This window comes from Ascaphus truei, chromosome 4, assembly GCF_040206685.1.
Source record: "Ascaphus truei isolate aAscTru1 chromosome 4, aAscTru1.hap1, whole genome shotgun sequence".
Classification (NCBI taxonomy): Eukaryota; Metazoa; Chordata; class Amphibia; order Anura; family Ascaphidae; genus Ascaphus; species Ascaphus truei.
Genome location: NC_134486.1, coordinates 348,596,397 through 348,618,774, shown reverse-complemented (window position 1 = coordinate 348,618,774; position 22,378 = coordinate 348,596,397). Strand labels below are relative to the sequence as shown.

Genomic DNA, 22,378 nt, shown 5'->3' with positions numbered 1-22,378 from the left:
CTAAGATTAATTTAAATTACAAAAACAGGCAATCATTCTGGTGCTTCAACACAAAGGAGCTCAGGATGACTAAAATGCCATATACAGTTCATATACTGTGCAGTAATAGTAATTGCAGAGGCAACACAGGAATGCATGTCTTTGTACTGCATGCTGAGTATTATTTTATTATCACAAGAATGTGTGTGTTGGAAAATCTGTGTGAGGTACAGTATGTGGAGGTAGATTCTTTCCTGTGTTTTTTTCCAGTAATGTGTTTTATACCTAAACTTTTCAAAGGATGTATCACAAATCACACGTTATATGTTGTGATTGTGATATATTTGTGGATTTATGTGTTCCTTTAATGTTATGTTATCTGCAATTTTTTTGTTTGTTTTCTGTTTTTGTAATTTTGTACAAAATTATGTAATTCTTCAAAGCAGGTGCATGTTGAATTTTGAGACTATAAGTTTTCCATGTCTGGCTTTCAGGTTGTTATCAGATCATTGTTTAATATAAGGGCCATTGGCATTTTGAAAGCACGCATGAAACCTTCATAGTAATCTAATCTACAGCATGTGAAGTAGAGACATATTGTTTGCTGTTTACGATACACCTGATTTTTATTCCCCTATAAATAAAGCGATAAAGAAATAGCACATATGTGTTACTTATGTGGGCGGAATAGTTTGCAGAAATAAGGCCGTTGATATTCCATTTATATTTTTAATTGGTGGATATAGTGATGTAACAGAATTATAAAAGGAAGTTTTCGATAACTTATGTAAAAGGATCCGATATTACAGAAGACGATAACACTGCATAGGTATCTTTATAGAGTTAATGATGCAGATCACACGATTTAGCATATTTTTTATAGGTATCTTCCTTAAATCCTTCCACAGATACCATTTGAATGTTCGTGGTTTCTCAACACAACAGTACAGTAACAGGCAATGCAAATTTATACATGAGAAGTAATCATTTCCATGGTAATGTGATGCCTCCCCAGCAAGTGACACAGGTTCTTCTTATGGTAGCTGTCATGTGACCATGGTGGGGGTGGGTTACCATGGCAGCCGCAGAATATCATAGTCATTTAAACCATGAAGATTCTTAAAGGGACACTTGGAGAAAAGCAATACCCAATACCCAAAAACCATGTATACTATGACCAAGGATTTTTTTTTTTTTTTTTTTTTACACTGTTGTTTTTTTTCTTAAATGAAGTTTTGGGCATTTAAAAAAAGTGGAAGAGGGGCTGCCATGTTGTGGTTGATAGCACAGGAAGTTCCAGTGCCACCCAGTGCCATTTTAATTTCACAAAACTCTTAAAGCAGCTAGTTTTTTTTCTATAGAATACTATTATTATTTTTAAATTCTTACAGTGCCTAAAATGGGGGGTCCACTGGAGCTGATTTTCAGCTCCTTGACCTACGGGATGCTCAAGTTCCTGAGACATTTGAGATTTAATCACTGAGTAAGAACACATGACGGGTGGAGATAAAGTTGTCAAGGGGAAAGAATTAGGCGAGGGATCACAAATCAGCCCCTTCTCGCTGCCACCTTCTCCCCACCTCCTGGTTCAGGTACCATACAAATATAAATAGAAAAATGGGGATTTCTTCTTTATCTCTCCATAGATGACAAGAAGGCCCAACTCAGTGTAGCCCACTTTCCCTATGCCTAAAGCCTGGGACATAGTAGATTAAGCTGTGCTGAGCCGTGCTGAGCAGATGCACTTACCCCCTGCATCTGTCATCAGCGCAGCTTTAGCAGCTGCTTCCGCATGCGTGCAGAGGCTCAGAAAATTTCAGCAGACAGGCAAATTTAAAATTTGCCGCTCAGGGAAGCGGACGAGCGGTCAAGTGACCGCTCACATCCAATGGGAGCGAGGGACTAGCCCCGCCTCCCGCTCCTTCTCCCGACACGCCTCCGCCCCGCCCCCAAAGGGCGCTCACTGCCTCGCCTGCCAGGACACAAAAAAGTTCCAGTTTGAGCAGGCGAGGCAGAGAAGGAGCGCGGATCAGCACGGCCCGAGGCACCATGCCCAAGGCTAAGGGAACTATGCGGGCAACTACGCGTGCTGCTGCTGTACCTGTTTGCTCATAGGAGGCCTAAGCCTCCACCTCTGGGAGCCTGGGGTGAGCTCTTCCTCATTGCGTGCAGCACCTCCACCTACGATTGATCCCAGCGTTGGTGGGATTACCCCTCACAGGAACCAATACACAGTAAAAAATTATACACCACACAATGTATTTAACTAAGGTTTACTGTATACACATACAATAACGGCAATAACAGTACCCACAGTATACATCCAATTACCCAACACGTGGTGGTTCCCCCAAAGTACTGAGGTGCTAGGGAACCAATACCCCTGGTGTCCTGTCCCAGCAATTCCCACCCAAGTGTGAGATAGCGCTACCCCCTGTGGAGGTAGGTACACATTCGTTAGGTACCTGCCTGGGTACCCCAGTACCAAGGTGCTGCTTGGAGTTGGAGCGGGTCCCACGAAGCGGGGCCTCCAACACAAATCCCTTCTCTCCTAAAGGATCCTGATCCTCCTCGCAGTGTGAGCTCCAGCCGGAGGGTCTCACGCAATGTCTTTGGATCCTGTGACCTGGTCCCAGGCTGCAAGGCACCGCGTGGCCGTCGGGTCACCGGTGCAGGAATAACAAGGGGAAGAGTCCTATCTGGGGCCTTCCCTTCAACACTCCTCTACTATGGCTCGGGGCCTAGGGGCAAGATCTAGGCCTAGGCCAGGAAGTACTGCTCCCTGGACACTACCTTCTTCTTTGCCTCCTCTGTCCGGATTGACTCGTGGGCTTTCCGCGCACGGAGGATATCCTGTTGCTCGCATCCCACTGGCTGGTACAGTCCATGTGCTATTCCCTCTAGGATTTCTGGGACTTGTAGTCCCGCGTCTGCGGAGCCATCCTAAGATGGCCACCGCACTCCTCACACTGCGCATGCACACCTCGCCGCATTGCACATGCGCAATTACCAAAACGGCCGCCCCCACACTCACGATCGTGTGGCGTTCCAGCCAACTATTTGCAGCTCCCCCGCACCAGAGGCAGGGTAGGAGGACTCTGCTACATCAGTGTTACGCTGTGCTCGCCACAAACTAGACGAGACCCCTGTGCTGAGATGGGATAGTAGCCACCAGCCACAGGGACCCCGTCCGGAATGTAGAGTAGTCTTGCTGGCCGAGTCTAGGGCAGGAGAAGTGAGAGTAAACGTATACTTGCCAAGTCCGATGCGGGAGAGGTCCAGAGCGAGTGAGGTACTATTGCCAAGATCAGAACTGGAGAAGAGCGGATGGTTGGAGTCCAGAGCCAAGGGTCAGGGCAGAAGAGATATGGATAGTCGAAGTCAAGCCAAGGTCGGGGTTCCAGAGAGCGAGAGGTCCAAAGGCAGGCAGAGTCGGTACACGGGTAAGCAGAACTAGGACAAGGTAACAAGACAAGGGAGGCAGAGGGAAACACCAGGTAACAGAGTCTATGCTCAGCTGAAGTGCTAGTGGCACAGCTGAGCATAAGTAGCAGGCAAGGACCAATCACCCCAGGGGGTGGAGTGGGGGCGTAACCCTAGCGAGGAGCCAGGATAGGCCGGAAGGGAAGAGTGTGAGGAATCGGGGACCGCGTCCCTTGCGGCGCGTTCCCTCCTCGCTTACCTATAGTACTCCTGGGACTGCACTTCCGTCTCCAACAAGGCAATTTACTTCAAGGAAAAAATTTCATTTGGTAGGTGCCAGCATAGAAGTTTCACTTCAAAAGGATTACAAGAACATACAATTACAATAAATGCAGAACAATTTCTCAAAATAACAGGATATAAAGTAAAAGAAAACCCTATACATTACCATATGTCATATGTTTTCTCCAAGAGAGGTCACCGGCACAGAAGTGAGACTCACTTGTTTGGTCCTTACACACCTCTGTTGAAATCTGATTTTCATAAACCCTTGCTAAGAATTAAGTACAGTTTTTACCCTATTGAAACAACCTAAGCCCAACCCCCGTCGTAAATCAGCAGCGAGACCAACAGTTTTATGACAGAGAAAAAAAAACCTTTACAAACGATCTTTTGAATCCTGCCTCAATATATCAATGTACTCAAATTTCCTTCTATAATACTTATACACGTGAGTTACTTTAACAGATTTGGACGAGACCATTCACGACCGTCTTAATCCTAAATTTGAGCGGCAAATGGATATTGCCCCTTAGTACCTCTTAGGCCACGTCCACGCTGCCGCTGAGCTCGCTCATGCTTGAGAGCGGTGACGTCACCAACTCTCCAAGCATGAATGATTGGCTGTCCTGCAGTAATTTTAGAGCAGGAGCAGGGGGGGGGAGGGGGTGTGTAGCTATTAAGGGAGGGGGCGTGTCATTGGCTGGATCGGGGCTGTGTGTGTGTCCCTCCTTTCTCCCCCCTCTCTCCCTTCTCTCCTCTATCTCCACTTCTTCTCTCCTCTCTCTCGTCCCCTTTCCTCCTCTTTCTCTCCCCTCCTCTCCTCTCTCTCCCCTCCTCTCCTCTCTCTCCCCATTCTCTCCTCTCTCTCACCTTCCCTTCTCTTTCTCCCCCTCCCTCTCTCCCCCTTATATCTCCATTCTCTCCCCCCTGCACCCCTCTTCCTCCTCTCTCCCCCTCCTATCTATCTCCCCGTCCCTCCTCTCTCCGCTCTTCCCTTCCACCTCTCTCCGCTCTCCCCCTTCCACCTCTCTCCACTCTCCGCTCTCCCCCCTTCCACCTCTCTCCGCTCTCCCCCCTTCCACCTCTCTCCGCTCCCCCCCCCCCTTCCACCTCTCTCTGCTCAGCCTATACTGCCTCTCTCTCCCCATTGGTCAGAGCAGGGTCATGTGACCCTGCTCCGTGCTCGAAAGTGAAATTGAACTGTTTCCCCAAGCACCAAGCTTGGGCGAGCGTACGTGCACACATACGAGCGCGCGCAGGCCATGTGAGTGGGGATGTGAGGATACAGATTACAAGAAGTAAACTCGGCAAGCGCCGCACGCTCAGTGCTAGCATGGACGCTGCCTTAAACATGCAGTGTGTGCTGTCAGAACATGCCACTCTGTGACACGATTACAGATTTGTAACTCTTATTATGCAGAGGAGATGACGTCACAGATATTCTAATTTTTAATAAAGTCACTCTTAGGTTGAATACTTTCTTATCCACGCCCCCATGAACCTTGCAGAACCCTCCAGAGAATGCCTTTGAAAATAGTTCTAGAAGGATCCTGTTTATAAAGTTGTCAGGAGAGCCAGATTTTTTTCCCATCTGTAGCAAAACAACTGCCCTTATCTCGACTCGATCAGCGCCATACAACCCATATGGTACATTTAGTGGGGCATACAGGATAGGCTCCCCCTATTAAGTTCTCTATGAAGACAAGCACAAACCCGGAGAAGTCCTGCACGGTTACAAACCCAACATATTGTATTTTTAAACCAATTGTAGCTCATTAACCCCTGAAGCACTAGATGGATTAAAATACATATTTCATGACATTGATATTTATACTATTCTTGATCACTGCCTCAAAGGCTTAAAATCCAGTGTGATTCAATGTGAAGTAGTAACTCAGCCACACCCTGTATTTTTTTAGTTTATAGCTTTACTAAAACCTATATCACATTTAGAAACACATTGCAACAAGTTTCAATAAAGTAAAAATAACCAGGCATGTAATGTCTACTCCAGCATTTTCAATGTTTTTATTTCATGATGTTTCAGTGCTTGGATGCCAGAGGGTGATATACCCAGTGACAGTGAGAATATGACTTGTTTGACTACACCCCAATAAAGAAAATCTGTAATCAGAATGTTTTTATGTGAAATAATAGCTTTAAAATATCAATAAAATAATCAAAGTCTACTACATCATGCATTGAACTGTGTGGTTTTCCTCTGTTTGCTGCATCTCTCCATTGTCCTGATCAGATATTTATGACTATACCTGTGAGAAGGACCATTTGGTAAGAACAGGAAGGGGCATTAAAAAGGGTCAGATTTTTAATATAAAGATTTCATTTTCAGACTGAGTTTCCTCAGCAGTGATGTATCACCATTGTTAGAAGTATCTGTGCTACCTGCTACTTTAGTAACATTCTATCTTATCGTCATCTATGCAGAGACCTATAGTGACAGACTTACAGTAAGGCACCTTGTAAGAAAGGGGGTACTGGTGTCAGGCCCAACAGGATGAGAACCTACAACCTCTGCTATTCCAGGTAGCAGCTCTAGTATTGTGAGTTAAACCAGCTGCTGTTTAGCACCACTGTCATTGGCTATTAGTACATCTTCAAGGTATCTCAGGTGGGCTCCTTTTTATGCACAAGGATCATTGAACTGGCAACCAGGGGGTGGGGGCTTCAGCTGTGAGCAGTGAGAGTACAGCTCACAAGTATGAGGTGACCGTGATGCTACCCAGCAGCTGGTTTTTCTGCCCTGGAAAGCAGTGGTTGTGAGCTCTGATCCTGTTGGGTCTGACATAAGCACCACCTTCCTCATAATGTGCCTTATGTTTGTAAATGTATGTCTTCTGGAAATCATTGTGTGTGGGGTGAATCACTTTAAATATACTTTGCATATCTCCCAGGTATCTACGGCGTGTTCCTCTTACAGCATAGGTGACTCTCCATATATTATTTGGAGGGAGGTTTGAGGGGATATATAACAGACAGATCGATCTATGGCTTGGGACTCTAGTAATTCCCCTCCCCTCCAGTCATATTTCCGCATTTGGAATCTGCAAATGGATTTTTATAAACCTGTCTTCGAATTTTCAGTGGTAGATCCACTCCTCCCCCTCCACTCAACCCCTCCCCCCTCCCCCCCCCCGCAAATGCACCAAATTTGCGGCTGAAAGGAACCCTGGAAATTCACAGTGTATTTGAATTCCTGCCAAAATATCAGCCATCTCTAGATCGTACAGTAGTTCCTGAAAATGAAGCAGCGTGGAGATTTTCTAGTAATAGAAATCTGTGAAAATCAAGCCGTTATTTATATTAAAACTGATTAGCGTGACAACTGGTGAACAACAGCACTAAGTACATTCCTTACCTTGCCATTGTGGGAACAGCTTGCAACAGATTACAGCGCACTGCATGGCAAACCTTTCTTGCAGAGAACATGTCATTTACTAATGTATAGATGTGTAATATGATATGTGCCCTCTGCAGATAGGGTGACTGTAATGTAAACCTGTGATTTGTATATGAGACAAGCACTACTTAGGTTCATATTTAATCCCTGAGCAAAGACTATAAATAAGAAATAAAAAAAACAAAGTGAGCAATACAGCAACAAGTAGTATCAGAACTGACTTAAATGTGCTCCAATCGTAGACCTGCTGTCTTCTAGATTTAATGAAACATACATCATTTTCTTTTAATGCTTTGATTCTGCTGGGATTAAAGAACGCCGACTTTTGTTTTGTGTTTTAAACAAGACATTCCTACAGTGCTTTCTATCACCGTTCTGTGTTGATACAGTAATCCTTTCTGCCCACATTATTCTCCTTTTGAAGCTGCAGTCCCACTTTATGATACTATAGTGTTGGTGTCGGAATAAAATGAAAGCCGTGTGCAGTATACTATTTCCTTATGTGACAGGTTCAGTATGAGAGTTTCCACGGTAAGTCTCTTTCCAATATGCATGAAAAACAGCTCTGTGCTGCCTGGTGGGCTACAAGCAGTTGGCCAAACAGCCAAGGCTTACTTAAAAAAAATAAAAAAAAAATATATATATATATATATATATATATATATATATATACTGTATATATACACACACACACACACAAAATTTAAATAAAACATCAAACCTCTAGGAAAATAAAATATAATTAAGGTTCGTAATAAAGGCAGTTATAGTGAGCTCACTTTCAACACAAGGGGGGAAACTGCATCTGTAAGCTGATAGGAGAAGCCTTGCACCTATTAATATCTGTTTACACCCTTGCCTGATCATGGTTTCTTCCCCTTTATATTGTGCTTAGATGTATTTATTTACACAATATATTTATAGATAGGAAGAAGTGTGTATGTGTACAGACGGGAATCAGCCATACGTTAAGGTTGGCAAGTGAATTCATGTTGACAGTACAGGTTGATTTATTCTTTCTCTACGCATAAGGCAGCGTCTATATTGCGCGCGGCGGGAACAAAAGGTCACAACTCAATAAAACAGGCCTTAGAGCGCGCAGATTTTTCGCAAAACAACATTTTTTGTTTTTGTCGCGCGATGGCCTGGTTAGTCAATGAGGGCGAACCAACCTCATGACATCACGGCCATGCCTCCCCGTCACTGTGGATCCCAAGCCACAGATCGCTCGACCACCATGCTCTCTGTCGCCCGCCTCCAAATATATCCGAGGCCTAAGAAACCAGCAATCCCCCACTCAAGCCTATAAGCCAGGGGTCTCAAACTCAGTTCTCATGGGCCATCAACAGGCCAGCTTTTATGGATATCCCTGCTTCAGCACAGGTGGCTCAATCAGTGGCTGTGTCGAAGACTGAGAAATGGAAAGGGTGAGAATAGATCTCTTACAGTAAATGGTTAAAAAAAAATGAAAACAAAACATAGTTTAGCGCAGACTAGCGCTTTACTCTTATTCTATTGAGAAAATAGTCCTAAAACTGGACTAGATCAACCTGTCGTGCAATCCTGGATCCGGTTTCCAATCCAAGATTTAAATGCTGTTTGCGTGAGTTTGTTAGTGCAAGCATGGGTTTAAATCTTATTGCACCATATTTAAAATTGCTCTGCAGGGTGCAGTTTCCCTCCCAATATTACTTACAGTACTGTATCTTGAAATTGACCTCAGTGTGATGCTCAGATTGGCCACCCTATTTCATTTTGTTTCCTTGTTACTGATTTTATTCTATTTTTTTTCAAAGGCCCGTAGCCTGCAGTAGAGTGTTCAGGCTAGGATCCCAGTGTCAGCTGCAGCGCGGGCTGTGGCACGCTGCGGGAACAAGATCTGCCCCTCAATGGGGCCGGGCCCAGTACCTGTCGTGTAGAGATTGCGATACACGACCACATTTTGTAAAGACAAGTATTTTGTCTTTACTAGTGGCGACGGAGCGCAGGCCATGTCACGGTGGCGGTTCAGGGAATGAGGGAGAACCAACCGTGTGATTTGGAAATGGCTGCTTTAGCGCTGGTTATGCTTTTCTTCTATATTTGCACATGCTCCCCCATTGTTTGTTTGTTCCCATATTTGCACACATGCATATATTTTACCGTTGGTCATCTTTTAACAGAACATAAATATATAATATCTGGAATTAGTCACAATGACACAGAAATGCACTCTCTCTGTCGGATAATTGCTCCATGATCACTGAAGTTGTTAATTAATTTTACAAAGGGAACATTCTCTATAATACACAATGGACTATTTGCTTCTGGAAGTGCTGATAGGATGCCTCATTGGCACGCTTTAATTATTCTAAACTCGTTACATCCAAAACTAAGGGTAGCTTCTCATCAAAACAGAACAACTAAACCTTTTACAGTATATTTTTCAACCACAGATGACAAAGTTTACATGGCCGATATGGAGTCAATGTAATAGTCGCGTTGGTAGTGATGTTGTGTTAGTAAAGTAGAATGCTTATGCTATTAGATAATAGGACAACACCTTACACCTGCAAGTACTACACAATGGAATATTATTTGTATACATTCCTTATTGCACGTGAAAAATACAATAAAACAGGTTATTTCAGATTTTACAGGGTTGCTTTATATTGTATAAGCTTTTAAACGTAATTGGCTTAGTTTACAGTAGACATGATTTTCAACCTCCCTTGTACATGAAGAAGGGTGGGTTAAAGTTATTAGTCTCCTGGCATGGCAATTTACACATTCATTTTTTCTTCAAATAGCTTAACCTGGTTTTTTTTTGGGGGGGGGGGGGGGTGGAGGGAGGCAGTGTTTGTCCATAAAATGGTAAAACAAATCTTAATTTACTGTATGTTTGCATTAGATTTCTTTTGAATATAAAATACAAACTAATTTTCAGACTTAGTGGATGAACTTCTAGTTAACATATCTTTGCCTAATTGAACATGATTAAGTCTTTTGAATTCCATTCTTCAGAAGAAATATAAAATAATTATTAAAATGTCTCATTTTGGGACAGTCTTAAGCACTGTTCAGCAGACTAGCAGTGAATAGAGAAAAAAAATGTTTGAATGGTGATTTGAGATTGTTTCAAAGGATATTGGGCTATAATGATTACTAAAAGTATTACTGCCGGCCAACGTGGTTTCAGGTTAGCCATTAATAAGATGCAATCTATTCCAAATCTACCCTTTCCTTGGAAAATCACCACTGTCATAAAACACAAATAAAATGAACTTAATTTGATGGTGGTGCCAGTTATCACTTTTACTCTTAATTTCTATTTATAAACTACTTTTTGTAACATGTTGTATTTCTAATATTTTGTATTCATTATTTAAAAAAATATATCATCTTATTTGCAAATGTCTCCTCTTTTGAGCCTTCTACAGCTCATAAGATCTAGCACAGTAGTAATAACTTAAAAAAAAAAAACCCTGTGAACAATAGAACATACTGTATATTATAGCTATATGGCAATAAAGGTCAAAGAAGCAGAACTGAATGCTTCTAGCAATATCTTACATGTCAAGAAATAGGAAACTGTTTAAACATGCGTGCTCATTGTATTTCATTTAAATGTATATAGTTTGCTGAGTACAGATATAATATATTACATATGGGCCTAAAAGTGACACAAAAGAAATTACTTTTCGTGATGTCATTGGAAAAGTTCTAGTCCTTAATTGCATGTTTCCATGGGAATTTTTGGTCATTTTCAGTTTAGTACATGGAAACAAATTCCTTCTATGGTTTTACTAGGCATATTATAATAAAAGTAGTAACTTTGTCCCGCATAGCTTGTCGGAGGCATCAGTCATTAAAGAGACTTGAATCCTTTGCATGCTTTGTAGCTACTACGTTATGGATTCTGTCACCATGGAAGCCCTTGGCCGTACTAGCTATGGGGGGGGGGGGGGGGGGGAATGCTCATGCTCTTAGAGGAGATCACGTCCTGTGCTCCAATGTAGCTCAGAACCTGATCTGTAATGATGGCGGATGCAAGGGGGAAGACTCCTCCCCTCCATCATCAGTGGCAGAGCGATCATGTGACTGCTTCGAATAGCGAGTGCCGGAGGGGCTGCAGCACTCTGGCCCCGCGGCCCCTCTGGCATTCAAAGGGTTAAAGCAGCAATCCCGGGTGATCTATTTCTTATAATATTTTTTTTACATTGGGTTCTCTGGAGCTGAACTGCATCAGTTTTAAATCTGGGGAATCCCTGTTCCTGGGATACATACCAATGTAGTTACCAGTGTTAAAGCACCCTTAAGGCAAATCAAAATGGCTGCCAACAGGAAGCTGCAAGATCAGGGCCAGGATGTAACACTGGTAACTAAACCAGTAAGTACTGTATCTCGGGAATAAGTGGATCCACTGAGGTAAAAGTAGCGTAGTTCAGTTCCAGAGGACCTGTCTTCCCGATTCCAATACACATATATATCTTATACTATATTTGTGAAAGCACTGTATGCCTGTCTGCATGGCCTCTGTCCCTAGGGGAAAGCTCATTGGTGCCTTGACCCGCCCGCCCCCGCACACCTCTCATTGGCCTGAGGCGGAGTGACGGGCCAAAGGACACACACAGACACACACGGTAGGGGGGGCTGTTGTTGGGCTCACAGTGTTAGCAGCACATCTCCCGGTCTCTTAACCGGCGGTCCCGGAGGCTCCGCCTCTTCCTCCCCGAACATCAGCCTGAAATCCAAGTCATCGTGACCCGCGCACACCTCCTCCTCTCCCCGTGTCTCCCCCCCGGTGCTCCGCTCAGCTCCCCCCCAGTGCTCCGCTCACCTCCCCCCTGGTGCTCCGCTCAGCTCCCCCCGGTGCTCCGCTCAGCTCCCCCCCGGTGCTCCACTCACCTCCCCCCCGGTGCTCCGCTCACCTCCCCCCCGGTGCTCCGCTCACCTCCCCCCCGGTGCTCCGCTCACCTCCCCCCCGGTGCTCCGCTCACCTCCCCTCCGGTGCTCCGCTCCCCCCGGTGCTCCGCTCAGCTCCCCCCCGGTGCTCCGCTCAGTTCCCCCCCCCGGTGCTCCGCTCAGCTCCCCCCCCGGTGCTCCGCTCAGCTCCCTCCCAGTACTCCGCTCACCTCCCCCCCGGTGCTCCGACAGGCAGTGGGCAGGCAGCCTGCACCTGCCACGCGGCACCTAAGATGGCGGCGCCCGGAAGGACCCCCTCCCTCGCGGACTAACTAAGATGGCGGCGGCCGGAAGGAGAGGTGACGTGTGTGTGTGTGTGTGTCTCACTGTGTGTGTGTGTGTGTGTGTGTCACTGTGTGTGTGGGGGACACACACTGTGACAGTGTGTGTGTGTGTGTGTGTGTGTGTGTGTTTGACACTGTGTGTGTGTGTTACACTGTGTGTGTGTGTGTATGTGGGACACTGTGTGTGTGTGTTACACTGTGTGTGTGTGTGTGTGTGTGTGTGTGTGTGTGTGTGTGTGTGTGTGTGTGTGTGTATGTGGGACACTGTGTGTGTGTGTGTGTGTTACACTGTGTGTGTGTGAGTGTGTGTGCCCCCCCTCCTGTCCACTGCCCACCCCCTCTTGTCCACTGCCCCCCCCTCCTGTCCACTGTCCCCCCCCCTCCTGTCCACTGTCCCCCCTCCCATCCACTGTCCCCCCCTTCCGTTCACTGTTCCCCCCCCTCCCATCCACTGTCCCCCCCCCTCCCGTCCACTGCCCCCCCCCCCTCCCGTCCACTGTCCCCCCCCCCTCCCGTCCACTGTCCCTCCCGTCCACTGCCCCCCCCCTCCCGTCCACTGTCCCCCCCCTCCTGTCCACTGTCCCCCCCCCTCCCATCCACTGTCCCCCCCCCTCCTCCTGTCCACTGTCCCTCCCCCCTTCCCTCCTGTCCACTGTCCCTCCCCCCCTCCCCTCCTCCTGGCCACTGTCCCTCCCCCCCTCTCCTCCTCCTGGCCACTGTCCCTCCCCTCCTCCTGTCCACTGTCCCTCCCCCTCCCCTCCTCCTGTCCACTGTCCCTCCCCTCCTCCTGTCCACTGTCCCTCCCCCCCTCCCCTCCTCCTGTCCACTGTCCCTCCTCCCCTCCCCCCTCCTGTCCACTGTCCCTCCCCCCTCCCCTCCTCCTGTCCACTGTCCCTCCCCCCCTCCCCTCCTCCTTTCCACTGTCCCTCCCCTCCTCCTGTCCACTGTCCCTCCCCCCTCCCCTCCTGTCCACTGTCCCTCCCCCCTCCCCCCTTTCCCCCCCCTTTTCCCCACCTCTTCCCCCCCCTAACCCCCCCTCTCTCCCTCCCCCCTTTTCCTAGCGGGAAATTTAACTCCCGGGCAACGCCGGGTCTCTAAGTTAAGTTAGGATCCCAGAAAAAGGCTAATGGAGTCCAGCAAGTCCCAAAGATGGGAAAGCGGCATGCCACAGTGGGCCTCAGAAAAGAGGGCTTCGGCTGACAGTAATACTTGTCTCGGTCTGTATGGAAGTGGTAGTCATGCCAGAGGTACCGTTGTCGATTGCAAAAGACCGTAACACCTGCACATCATTCATGTATACAGTATCTACTAGAAAAACAGTATAACATTGTTGAATGAGTGTGGAAAGTCCCTGTGCCTGTGGACATGACTAAAAGACTGATGTTGTACTATAAAAGTTTCTGGGGCCTGTTATTTCCATCCTGGCTACCTCATCGCCCAGCTGCCTGAATCCAGCACCCTGAGTCAAGATAACTTATGCTGAGTAGCCAACACTGTACAATGATGTCATCTCCATATAAACCGGGCAGAAAGGGTTACATATGTAACCCCCCCTTTTAGGGGTGATCATAACGCACTAGCACAGACCAAGCCCCCTATTTATTATGTTGTAGCTAGGGACAGTGCCCCTTTAGGTTAGGATACCAGATGGATAATGGAGTCTTGCCTATCCAAGAGATAGGGAAACGGCATGCCACAGAGGGCCTCAGGAAAGGGCTACTGAAAAATTAAAAACGGATGATTAATGGCCGCTACCTGAGTCAAAGTAATCCATGCTGAGTAGTCATCTATTGCACAATGATGTAAACTCCCTCGGAGCCGGGCAGGGAGGGTTACATACATATAAAGGTACATTAAACCAGTAAATAATATATTCCACTTACATAAAACATTAGACTAAGACAGAACCAAACCAAAATGAAATAGTCATTTGATGAGTCAGTCATGTCTGTATTACAACAACAGTTTGTAGTTAACTATATATTTCTTTCCCTATACCCTCAGTCCGCTTCAGTCAAAGGCTTTCTAACATACACAATTATTGTCTTTACCAGTTGGCCTGGATACAAATTGCAGATATCAGTTGTTTCATCAATATTAGGCAAAAAAGAGACTTGTTGCAGACTGAAGGCAGGCCCCCCAAAAGTAACACGTATTTCCTGAAGCAGTAAAGTAACGCTGATGTAATTATTCAGTGCTAACGCAATGTTTAACTCTTTGGTTGCCACAGCCCCTCTGGGAAAACGCGACCACATGACTGCTCCTCAGAGAGATGGCGGCGTTCCTTAACCAGGAAACGGAAGAGGATGAGTCCTCTTCCATGTCCCAGTGTTCCTGATCGCTCCTGTGGAGTGCAGAACACGACCTCCCCATAGGAAACTAGCACAAAATGGACATGACGTAGCCACTACATCATAGGGCCCATAGAGTGCCAGATCCTATGACGTAGTTCCTAAGTTCTTGGGCACCCAAAGGGTTATGGTGTAAAATTTACGCAAAGCCAATGGTGCTAATTTCAGACCTCATAATATTTTACGACTGTTGCGCCAAACTCTACATCGGGGTTTACTTTCTGAAATAGCGAAGGCGCAGCGATATCTTTATGACAACACAATCTTTGCGACTACATCTAAACTCCAAATCAGGCCCTAAATGTCACTACTCTACCACCATGTAATTCTGTTTGTAATACATTTAGAAAAATCACAAAACTGATATAATTTGGGAAACAAATCAGCAATGGTCCACCTTTATATTTGTGGGTGGAGATATCAAAGAAGAATAGATAACAACATTTTTGCGTCTATGTTTCCCATATTGTGTTAAGTCCCCAGTGCTATAGATACAAAGACAAAAGAAACAGCGCAAAAAACCTCATAGTATAGTATATAAAATTATATTGTGGTAAAACAGGTGAGTATTGCACGTACATCAAATTCAATAGTTACTAGCAGTACATGTTTTGGACATGTTACCAGTCAGCAACAGATGGTGGGTAAAGATCACCGGATGGCTCCCCTTCTCCTCTCCCGTTTCGTTCAGGATGCCGTGATACAGGGCAGCAGCCCCTCAGCATGAATACAGCAGTCCGATGGAATATAGCTGTCTCTCCACGTGTAAACCGTGGCTGTTTGCGGTAGGAGCAGGCTCTCAGTCACTGGCTTCAGGCGTGCGTCTGCACGTGTGGCGTCTGCTTGCAGCGCGCTTCGGATGATGTCATCAAGCGGCGCCGATCACTCTGCAGTCTCAGCCAGCCACAGTAGTTAAATGGCATAGATTGCAGTAACGGGGATGGGGCCAGGTGACAGAAATAGGGTACTGGCACACTGCGAGTAGTATCAGAATGCGCCCTCTTATCCAATGCGTTTCGTACTTCAAAGGTACTTCGTCAGGGACGAAGTACCTTTGAAGTACGAAACGCATTGGATAAGAGGGCGCATTCTGATACTACTCGCAGTGTGCCAGTACCCTATTTCTGTCACCTGGCCCCATCCCCGTTACTGCAATCTATGCCATTTAACTACTGTGGCTGGTTGAGACTGCAGAGTGATCGGCGCCGCTTGATGACATCATCCGAAGCGCGCTGCAAGCAGACGCCACACGTGCAGACGCACGCCTGAAGCCAGTGACTGAGAGCCTGCTCCTACCGCAAACAGCCACGGTTTACACGTGGAGAGACAGCTATATTCCATCGGACTGCTGTATTCATGCTGAGGGGCTGCTGCCCTGTATCACGGCATCCTGAACGAAACGGGAGAGGAGAAGGGGAGCCATCCGGTGATCTTTACCCACCATCTGTTGCTGACTGGTAACATGTCCAAAACATGTACTGCTAGTAACTATTGAATTTGATGTACGTGCAATACTCACCTGTTTTACCACAATATAATTTTATATACTATACTATGAGGTTTTTTGCGCTGTTTCTTTTGTCTTTGTATCTATAGCTCTGGTCTGTGGAGCCATTCCTTGAATATAGCAGCATATCCTCACCAATTAAGTAACAGGTTTTTATTATATTAATATCACATTAATCTCACAATATAACACTAATCACGATTATCAGAGCGCAGTTCACCCTTTGTTTCTACCGTTAAGTCCCCAGTAAATTAAATATTTAGTTGCCAGGGATGTTACAGATAGGGAAGTTAGTGTTTTTCCAGAGATTATGCAATTCTTCCATCCTGACAGGGTGAAGATGTTAAGTTTCGGAATGACAATACAGAATTGATTCTTGTACGCTGCTATAGCAACAAAAGCAAACTGTTAGCAATGGGACATATAGTATTGCCAGCCTACTGCAGTGCATAAATCACATTCATTATGCACAATTCTGGTATCTATTTATTGGGAAGCTAGAAGGGATTTTCAGCAACTGAAAAATATACAGTATTCATAATTACTACAATGTTGGATATGATATATATACTTCTATTAATGTATTGTTCTCATTTACAAGGTTAAAATAAAAAATATTGAATTGAAAAGATATTTACAGGAATAGCCATTTGTTTTTGAATTAGAGGTAAAAGAATGAACCTCCCAATTATTTCTAAAAATCTGACAAGCTATTTACATATGTCTATAAATTCATTTTACATTTTTTTCCTTCGGATTGTATGCTTCCTTATAAAACTTTTCATAGATTTTCTGGAAAAACATTGATATCATTTTTTTTCCACTTGGTCTCTTAACATGACAATCATTGGGATGGAAAGCGTTGAAGCAAAATAAGTGGATAAAATAGTGGAGCTAATCTAAATCACATTAACTGCTGGCAAATAGAATTTAAACTGCAATCTAAAAATCCTCTAACTTTTTGGGTTGTAAGTGGCTCCATGGGCCTGTACTTACATTCTCTCCCCCTACAAACAACTGACATGGTGCCATTGGATGTTCAGTTGCCATAAGAATTTATTCCATTAATCAATTATGGGGTATATTTACCAAAACCTCCCAGCTGCAAAACTGGGACAAAACCGCTTCCAAACAGCACTACATTTAACAAAGAAAAAAACCATTAGAAACTCCTTTGATCAATCAGGTACAATTCTTTTGCACTGTTTTTCCCCCTAGTTTTTGTAGCTGTAAGTCTTTTGTAAATAGAACCCAAAGTGATTGAAGCAGCAATATCACTATCTCATTTGTTTTTCAGGAACAGAACCGAACCACACTAAATTTAGCTCTGAGGAGTTCCCGGTTGGACATATTTATCTTTGTATGCTCCCTATATGGGGAAAACAATATGGCTGCCATGCAAGCCTCACTCACATGGGCCAATAGGAAGCTGAATGTCATTAGAGCATGACGTCTAGTTTCCTATTTGGGAAATAATATTTGGGGCCATATATAAGCAGTGCTATTATAAGCGATGCTATTCCATAAGACACCCTGCAGCCTATTCATTTATACCTGGTGTGTGTGCTCTTTCAGGGCCAGTGGTTGTTTTATGGAATATCAGCACTTTATTAATATAGCCCAATAATTTTCAACACTGAAATCATGAAATTTGGAGAAGAAAATACAGATGAAGCCAACGTTATTGCCCTCGCTAGAACACCGCGCTGTGCTGAAAATCACGCCACTCACAGCGCCACCTGCTGCCTACAAGTGCTTAGGCATTTTAGTCCGTTCCCTAACGCAGAGTGCAAACCCATTAACGCAATATGCAATATGCTAACACGCTTTATCATTATTTTACCTACTAATAACACAGAACGTATCTGTACCACGCAGAATATCACTGAGGATTCAATGGTAGTGCAGCATATCTATCAGAATATCCAACCATAACGAGCCAGCCTTAGCAATAACCTTTGTTACATCTGTATACCTGTAAATTCATATTTAACCTGTACTTCTGAAATATTGAAACAGTTATTTTCTGTCAAGTCCCTGAAAGGCCAGACGCATCTGAAAATTGTTCTGGACATGTCTTTTTCCGCGACCTGCTAATACGAAGAACTACCATGGGAAATCATTGTATACAGTTAGCAGCCTTAGTTTAAGAATACTGGGTTTTATCAGTTCCATTGTCAGGGTCTGTGTGGTTGTTTTGACTGCTATTTTTCTTGCCAGTGTGTTGGCTATTTAACCATAAATAACACTTCTCAAATAACTTCAGATTGTACCTTGTGATGTGATGACAAATATACTGCACATCTCTTTATAGGCTACACATTTGAGGGATTAAAAAAAAATTGTTTCCAAGCTGGAATGTTTTTTTTTAGTTATAGCCGAAAGTGAGCGCACTTTTCAGTGTAATCAGAATGCCTCTTTCATTCATGTGCCATTTAGGAGGCAAGCAGCTGTTTGGGTTATTTTCAGCCCCCAAAAAAACACACTTCAATTGTCATTTTCATCCCGAAAACGGCCCATAGGGACGGTTTGGCGTATGTAGTCTGATTTTCCATCTCTGTGGTAGTGGACTTTAATAATGTTGCTGACATTCGCTCCCCACCCCCCTCCCCCCCCTCCCGCCCATAGAAATTGCATCAGTTTTGCCTGGACACTCAAATGCATATACACCTATTGTTTAATTTTTTTATTTTTGTTGACCATTATGATTTCATGGGGTAATTAAAAAACTTGCGTAGTGCTAAGGACCAAAAATACAGAACACAACAATATTGTATATTAATGGAAGCTGTTGTAAGCGAACCCTGAAGATATGTAAAGTAATTTGGGACAGATACTGGGTGTGGCATTCCAGTTAAGTAACCAACCACTTGTGTGTTAAAGTGAAGGTATGATACATAATCTGTCCAGAAACCATAGCATATAAATTCAGCCTAAATAGTACTTTAACTCCACAGATATAACAGGATACATGTAGTAAGCAAACTCACTGGTATGCTGCAGCGTCCACCCATAGATCCCAGGCTCCAGGTGTTCTTGGTGTGCCTCCGTGATGAAGATTCGTAGAAGAACAATGATGTTTCTCATTTGAGAAAGTGCTTTTTGGTGTGAAACGCGTTGGTAGGGCGACGCCTACGCCATTTGTTTGTCCTATGACCAATAAATAATCTAATTTTTATGGAATACGCACTTTAATTTTTCTAAATTTTTCTCAAAGTTTTGATGCATTTTGAGTAGTGCTCTGTTACTTTCACCATTGTTCTTCTATGATTTCATGGGGGGAAATGAATCAAAACACTTTTGTTGCAGAATGAAAACCAAGCACAGCATTTTAACCTTACATCTCCTTGTGTCAATCAATCAGTGTTTGCTTCAATATTTGTCCCATGTGCACCAGTTTGCAATTTAGCTTGGAACAATAGTCACAATTAGTAATTAGCAACATGACACTTTTATAATATGATCTATCATATTCTGCACCTCTTTGAATCACTTTTTCACCTGTTATTTGCTGGGGTTTTTTTTACATTTGAAACAAACCCAATCAGAAAGATCAGCACTGTGTCAAAACACTATCACTCTCTTTACAGTAATACATAATTTTTTTGAATGTAAAAGATAACCAGTACCATGCCACTGTAATACATTACAAAGACTGTGTGATACTGAAGAATTAAAAACATGGAAGATTAATGGGCGCAATGAGGTATCCCGTTTTATTAGAACATGTATCCTTTGATCATTTTAAACAAACCATTACAGGATCTGATCAGTATAGCATACTGTATATGGCCTTCCTTTTAATTTCTCACAACTAAGTAGGTTTCATAAAATAGGTTTTACTAATGAGCCTTTTGCAGAGGGACTGTCGCAATATAATTTGTTTATAATTAAATGAATATTGTTTCTTTGAGTATGCAGATATTTACCTTACTGACTTAAAAATGGACAGTTCTGCAGCAGAGAACAGAGAAAGCAAGGTACCACACACTTCAGACGCAATGTTTCAATTACTAGGGAAATGCTATATTGTAACCGTGTTGTTGGATGAGCAATTAAACCTGATGGGACAAAGATTCAGAGTACGGAATGAAACACAGGCAAAAACAAAAAAACAAAACCCATTGCAAACGTACATTTTTTTACTTTTGTCATCAAATTGTCCTATTATTCTCAAACTTCCGTTAAAACGATAATGTTTGAGCAATTTAATTCTCACTATTGTGTTGTATTATACGAGCTAATAAATAAGCGTTGTTTCCATTGACAGTCGCAGCACCGGCAACAGAGTTGTCCGGAAAGGTGACTATTGTCTGTCACAATGATCGAGCACTGTCTTGAAGTCAAACAGAATTGTAAATACTGATTACCATTTCAACGCTCACATTTTTGCCATTTAAAAAGAAATCCGGTTAATATAATATCACAAACTGGAAAACATTTCCGTGTAACAATCTCATTCACAACAAACTGTCCAAAAGTTGGAAAAAAAAAACAAAACAAAAAAAAAACACACAAAACATATTCTCAAGAAGACCGTGATGTATTAACAGTTATACAGTATAACTCAAAAATAGAAATCCGGCACTCCAGGGGACTTGTGAAGGAAATTGTTCACATTTATTTACAGAATTACAAGCAATTCATCAGCGTTTCCGTCCCTACATGGACCTTTTTCAAGATGAAAAAGCCGTGATATCTGTATTCTAAATATGCCCACCAGATGCAAGAGGGGAGGGGGGTGGGGGGGGGGGGGGCGCGGTGCGGGCAAGTTAAACTATTGCTGGGCAATAACAGTGTTGGGCTACCTGTGATACAACAATAGAATAATCCTTATAATGACTACACATAATTATATAGTAAGGAACAAAGATCAGTGCACAGTATAAGAAACCAAGCATAAATAAACTGTATATTAGAATATATACACTAACTTTATAATACGACTGTTCTAAAGTCCTAGTGGCTCACGGTCAAATATGAAGACCCTATTATTCTAGCAGCTGGGCTCAGACATAGATGAGGAAAGATACAACCTCGCCGTGGACAGCAGGCGAAATGTGATGACCAGCAGGAGAGTACTGTAGATATAGCATAGCGAGCTCGGCACTGCACAAAGCAATACCTGCTATAGATAACGAGGGAGCAACAGTGCTTCCAACTCTTGGAGCCATTTTCCAGTTTATAGTAAGCGCGACGGAACGATGGCTTGGTCGCGATTGCTGGAAGTCATCTTAATTTGTTGTTTTCAGCGACCGCAACCTGCCGTCGCGTTGCGGTCGCTGGCACTATAAGCGTAGCCTTACAAGTTTCTCCAGGTGTATTATGGGCATATTTAGCAGACAGTTATCACTGCTTTTTTTTTTTTATCTTGAAAAAGGTCCACGTGTGGACCGAAACGTTGATGAATTGCTTGTAATTGTGTCAATACATTTGAATTTGAAATTCTTCACAAGTCCTTTTTTCTATGTGAACAGTTATACTGACATTGTGAATACCATGGAAAACTGAACTAAAATCTGTCGCACAGTGAATAATTATCACTGCCACCTAGATGTCAAAGTAAATGTACAGGTCCTTGTGCAGTTTGTGAAGTGGAGAAAAAAAAAGAGTGTACTAATCCACAAATTATCAGTGTATAAGATACATATATACACTTAGGCCGCGTCCATGGTGAGTGCGTCGGTGCGGGCGGTGCGATCAAAATGCCGTGCCACTATGAGGCAGGCCATAGAGGCGCGCGACGTAGAGTGCCGGCACTCGCGATGAGCGAGGAAACGAATACATTTGTTTCTGTCGCACTACGGCCGGGTGAGGGTGAACCAGCTCCATGATGTCACGGCCACGCCTCTGACACGACCCCCAGCTCTCAAACTGAGGTATTCCAATCCTCACTAGATAGAAGCAATGTAAACGAAAGAAAAGAGAGAGTGCAAAACGCCGATAGCATATAACTGTTTAATACTAAAGAATCATTAAAAACACAGGTAAGTGTTACACTCATTCACTCATTTGTGATGGATAAAAAAAGCATTCACACGTTTAAGGGAAGTGTGGGGCCCTTTAGCATGCGTCCTTGGAGATCCTCATCATCACTCTCCCAGACCTCATCTACTGTTCTTCTGTACTTTCTATGAGTGACACAATGGATTTCCAATTGGCATGTGGGATTACTGGGCTGGTTGAGTCT

At 44.0% G+C, this 22,378-nt stretch overlaps 1 protein-coding gene across 1 annotated transcript in view; it reads left to right on the top strand.

The window, feature by feature from the left end:
- Window positions 1-22,378, top strand: part of KBTBD11 (kelch repeat and BTB domain containing 11) — a 50,201-nt gene that overhangs the window by 1,220 nt on the left and 26,603 nt on the right. The window lies entirely within an intron of this gene.